A 6,000-nucleotide genomic window follows, 5' to 3' on the forward strand; every position below is an offset into this window, starting at 1 on the left:
TGTTAACAAGAAGGAATGGCGGGACGCTAAAGAGAGGGCTATGAGACTAGTGCAATCAGGTAATCGACCAAGTAATCCACATACATGATAAAAGAGCATTCCAGCCCTAGTGTACTTATCCACTGGCATTGAAGGAGAAGAATGACAAGGTCTGCTTCCACAGTAAGGATTGCCGCTTAGTCCAATCCAAGAGAAAACAAGGGATGCCTCATTAAGCAAGAACCCGAGCTAATAGCAGGGCAGTTCAATTAAGGTATAGAGAAAGCTCCAAGCAGCTACCATTGATCAACCTTATTCAGGCACATCAATCAGATATCTTGCATATCGGATAACTTTCCTGGTGAAGGAGAGAAAGTTTGACAAACTAAGAAAGTCTCATTGAAAGGAGGAACTCAGACTGTGACACCTATTTTCACTAGTTTCAAAGGCTTAATTGACCTTTGAGATTGAATTTGTCTAAGGGGGTTCCCTCGTAAAGACTAAAAGCTCGTTACGCTGAATATAGTAGAGGTGCGATAGTGCTTTGGTAGTGAGTGGAAACTTACTTTCTGTCTGGTTAGGAGGAATTTCTTGCCTGCTAAGGGATTAGTCCAAGTTAGACCAAGAAGTTAGAGTTTGTATCTGAAGTCGGGGGGGCTGAATAGATAAATTCTCTTCCCATGTAGTGCTAAGAAGGACGTCCCGACAGCCTATGATGAAATAGCACAAAAAAAAGGAGGCTATACGAATTATAGTGTTAGTAGTTCGTGAGGCTAATTTTGAGCTAGATAGTAGATTGATGTTCACTGTAGCACTATCTGACCTTGAAGGTTAAGTTAGTGTACCATGAACTCCATCCCACATATTTTGGATGTTGTGGCATAAGTTATCTAGCTACATTCTATTACCGGTTGACACCATTTTGGAAAACTTTTATTCCGGTTACTACTTCTTAAATTACATTAGGTTCTTTGTCAAATACTAACTAATTTGAATCCATATTCGTTGGGGGTGTAACTTTGGTTGTTCTTTCCTTCGAGCTAAGATAGACCCTATCAAAAACTAGTTCCAGAAGCATCTTCCATTCATCTCGACCTAGATTGATCTTTGTTCTTATGATAATAAACCATCATAAATTTGTATAGTATATATACCCCAAGCCCTCTTTTTGTACCATTTTTTCTTTCTAAAAGAGGGCCTGGAACTGGGCTCTCTTCATAGACCCTAAAGGCATTAGGAAAAGATTTAATCAGCCAACGTAATAACTTCAATCGATAGAAAAATCTATCAAGACCTAAAACAAAGAATACCATCTCCCAGGGAGTTTTTTTTATTTTGCATATCTCGAGTTTAGAATTCTGCTCACACTTTTTCCATCACGATTTTCTATTCGTGAGCACTCGCCTCGTCGATTCTTCCCCTTGTCCCTTTTATTTTGGACATTGAGATGTTTATGCAAAGCATTCTTTTCTACCCTATATAGGCGACACAAGCTACGGAGCTGTAGACTTAACACCTAAGGATATTTCTTTGACGGGTGATCGGGTCTTAAAATCCTCAGGAAAGTTTAAGCACCCATATACAATTTCTATTTTTCTTTCTATATATAGATATGGCTTTCTCTTGATGGAATATACCAAGCTAAATCTTCTTTTTAGAACCACAACTCAGTGAAGTAGGCGACAACTGCTATTAGGGTCTGTCTTAAGGCATTGGCTCTCTAAAAAAAGGATTTCCTATCGTTGCATGGGTTCCTTTTTGTATAAAACATATTGACTACAAATTGAACTAAAGAAAGAATATTGATTGTTCGACAACGTGAAGACTGCAATCTTGTCTTAGAATAATCAAACGGCCATCACGTGTCACATGGGCATCCCTACCAGGTAGAATAGTTGTGATATACCCATCAAGATTTAACTCTAAGAGGATACTATTCATTTCTTCTTTACACTGCTGCTCGCTTTAGAGACTAGACAATGGAAATAATACGTAACAGTCAGCCAAGTAAGGATAATAAGAAAGACTAGGGTATAGCTATTTAAATCCCCGGTCGAAATCATCCAACATAAAATTGTATAAGACCTTAGTGATTAACCCAACGTGTGGGATCCCTACTTCCGTAATAGAATAATTAATACTATTTTGGTCATAAACTGGTATCTTTAAAAAGGATGAAACTAATGATATTACATAGCTATCACGCACCAAAGGTGCCAGCTTTCGTAAAATTCATTTATGAGGAATAGTACCTTGTGAGGGTGCTAGATTCAAGATGAAAATAGTTCTAATCTTCCCCACTCCACCTAATTTGGCAAAGAACTCAGGAAGATCTCTGGGAAAACCACACGACTACTCCTGAAAGATAGATGAACGCATAAAACAACTATTCAACAAATGTGCCAGAGCGATTAAAATGAGAGCGTCCCTTTCACCGGGACAAACAACCCATTTATGATCAGTGTCCCATGGCTGACATAAAGTTTCAACATAAAAAAAATTGCCTCGTCTTTGGGAATACTTAATAACTTAAGTGGGGACAATGCACACTTCTCCTCTGAGATAATAATGATTATATCACATACGCTTAAAGGGGGCAACGAAAATAGATCACCAACTTTAGCATAGACATATAATATTGACCGGGCAAGTTGTTGTGCGGAGCGTGAATAAGGTGGATTTTTTCATGGGTCCTCAACATCTGAATAAATTCTGAACGAACAGTATCTCTATCTGGCTTTGTTATTATTATAGTGTTATTAGCACCCAGCCAGTAAGTAGAGATATGGAGAGAGGGGACAGCTTTGTCGCGGACCTTTCTTTGGTTTCATTTATGAACTCCACTGGTCGTCCCTGGATTATAGGGGCTTTCCATTATATATAAATAAAGTTTCGTATCCTACTCTACAAATCCATTTTCCTTAAGCATATAGAAACCTGTGATTCAAATTTTCATATGCGGCTGGTTTGGTGAGTTTAGTGTTCATGGCTGGCTCACCTGATCTATCAGCTGAGTTGTAAGCCTCCTTGGGATAATTAACAATATCTCTTCCTATCAAAATGAGATTAGGAGAGCGCCCTTTTTAAAGAGCCAGCCTGTCTTTCAATAGAAACAATTGGCAATTACCTAAATCATTCTCTTATATAGTGTAGTCCCCATAGCAATGGACCTCGGTCTAGTGAGGTTTTGCATTTTTGGGAATCATTGCTAGGAATAAGGATTGAATTGCACCTGGTTTGCTCCTATTTGACTTCAATTACTATATGGAAATGGAGATCGTCCAACATTATGTTCCAGCACTGCCCCTGAATTAATCAACCAAGTAGAAGTTAAAGTTTACTTGGAATCCATATAGTCTAGTAGTTTCTTACTATGAATAGCCCCCTATTATTAATAGAGAGCTTACCGCCCCGCCCTTTATAGTCGCGACTGTTGTCATGAAAAAAGAGTTTGTTTTTTGTCAAGGAAGCATGATTAACACAGCCTATAACATAAAGGCATTCGAGCCGCATCTAAACTAAATGTTGGGCAACGGCCCATACTCTCTCTTCTGTGGATATGCTATCCCTTCCGGATATTGTATGGGGAAGGGGAGGTGAGATATACTCATTGATTTTATATTAGATGAGCGGTCGTACTATGATCGTTCGGGAGACATGGGCCTACGCGCTAAACACAAGAATGAATTTTTATGCGGTCGGTACACTCTTTCCTTTCTGCGGGCAGCCTATCAAATCGGATCACGTATTTTTGAATGTCATTACATCATGTACATGTATTCGGTTTTCCATTTTTATTTATGTTCCTGCTCATTCCCGGATAGAGAATGGGCACGACTCCCCCTCTCCCCGTTCTATCATCCAAATAGGCCGGTCGTTCTAAGTTCTAGAGTTGGGTCGGATAAGACCAGATCCAATCGGATCTGATCGTAGCTTCGACTGCAGGTGTCGTACTATGGCCGAACCAGCAAGGAGGGGGACAGCGAACCTCCTACCTGGTGGGCAAGGTTACTTGCTAACTCTCAATCACTTGTTAGAAGGAAGTGCAGCTTGATTGTCGAGGGGAAATCAACGAGAAGGAAAAAATAAGTTATATTATTCTATTTCCTCCTTGTGTAAGGATTGGCTTTTTGTTCGAGGGTATATTAAAAACCATCGTCTTTTCTTTGTTTGTATCACCGAGACATCCGAAGGGTCGGCCATATGTACCTCAGGAGCCCCGACCCATTCAAATCAAAATAGAACGAGCACCTACGACTAAGGGAAATGGAATGTCGACCACAGGTTGAGATAATCTTATAATATGGGGGCTAGTGACTGGTCAAGTCATTAAACTTAGTCATTTTGATCAGCATGGCTGCAAGTGGACTTGGTTTATGGGTTTAAACTACCTACGACTAAAGGTGTGGCTACTTCAACCAAAACCAGGGCGACCCCCTATTCAAACCAAAAGAAGTACCTCACCTCACTTACGAAGAAGTTGTTGGAGCTGGGCTCCAAACTATGAGAGTTTTCATTTTATCTTTCTCAGAGCGATCTGATCAAATTGGGGATCAAACCACTCTTGGTGTTTTAACTAGTCATTAATGATCGGCTTAATTAGTACCCTTTCGGTATGTGTTGCGAACACTTTCATTTTTAGCCTCTCACCTTCTCTAGAGAAGCAAAACTCTAACGGATAGAACAGATAGTCAAACTACATAACTTTTTCTTTTTCATTACTTCCATGGTCATGCCTCGTTGCACGGCAGCACCCATACTATTGAAATGGTTCGTCAGTAGAGATGTTCCCACAGGTGCCCTTTTTTCCAATGGTACTATAATTCCTATTTCTATCTCTTCATTCCCTTTTTGGTTTATCTACATTCCAGAAAATTCATACGCTCCGCGAACGGAGCAAAAAGTGGAGTCTTGGTCAGAGCAAGCCGCCTTATTCTATTACTAGACATAATTGGGAGAAGCGCATCTGAAACTAGAGCTAGAAACACTTTATTTCGTTTCATTCCCGTTCATCATTTCCTTATTCTCGAATCCAAGGGGGAGTTCTCATATTTAGAATCTTTCTGCGGTGTGCTCCATTTACTATTATTTCGTACTTTCTTCGTTTTGCCACGTGATAGGTCAGCGAAGCCTGAGCGGGTGTGGAGAAGGAAAGGCCAAACACTTCGGCCTAAACAGGAATGAGCAACGACGAAATGAGAAAATGAGGTGCCTCAGGCACCCCCATTTAGAAAGAAGTTTCGAAGGTTTTGGGCCTATAGCTTTCCCCGTCCCCCTTCATCGGGCGGTGCTTGTGTGGAGGGTGCGCCACCTGAAATTGGGCTTGAAGCTCTCACCTTACCAACAAGCCGATTGCTGATGGCTGTTGGTCACGACTACTATCAAAAAGCTCCTGTGAAGACGAATATTTCACATGGAGGAGTGTGCATCTTTATGTTGGGTGTTCTTCTATCATGCGACCAAGCGGCTTATGTGCGACCTGTGGCCCATGCCTCCTATTTGTTCAGGGTGGGCGGCGTAAATTCTGATTCAATCCAGGTATTCAATCCTGCCGCTGAGATGTTCAGTCAAGTCCTTAACCTTGATAGGAAGATGTCTTATTCAATAATTCGTGCATAAGGGTAAGGAACTTTAGATGAACTAGTGCGAATGGGTGTAAGCCTAGCAGATCGGAAACACCCAGTGCCGACCACACTGAGAGACATGAAAGCGCAGGTAACGCCAGTTGGCAAAGTGGCGTTCAGCATGCCTAGCAGTACAAAAAGAGGGGTCATGATGATATCATCTACGTCCGTACCGCTCCTCGTGGAGTAGATCCCGCATACAACCAAGTCTTTGACCAGGGAATGAGAGAATTCCCACTACCGCTGGCAGGCCAGCCGGGCCATGCACGCGGTGGGAACGGGCTTCCCAAAAGCCAGCCCGGGCCGGGGTCAACATAGAATGAAGGGGACGACCCTAATCTTGTATTGCCTTTGCCAACTTATTGGATTGCGGGCGGAGAAAAGTGGACGTGGGGAC

At 41.6% G+C, this 6,000-nt stretch overlaps 1 pseudogene; it reads left to right on the plus strand.

The window, feature by feature from the left end:
- Window positions 1-5,598, plus strand: part of LOC142173296 (uncharacterized) — a 139,076-nt pseudogene extending 133,478 nt beyond the window's left edge.
- The last annotated feature ends 402 nt before the right edge of the window (window positions 5,599-6,000 follow it).

Source organism: Nicotiana tabacum, chromosome 19 (assembly GCF_000715075.1).
Source record: "Nicotiana tabacum cultivar K326 chromosome 19, ASM71507v2, whole genome shotgun sequence".
Lineage (NCBI taxonomy): Eukaryota > Viridiplantae > Streptophyta > Magnoliopsida > Solanales > Solanaceae > Nicotiana > Nicotiana tabacum.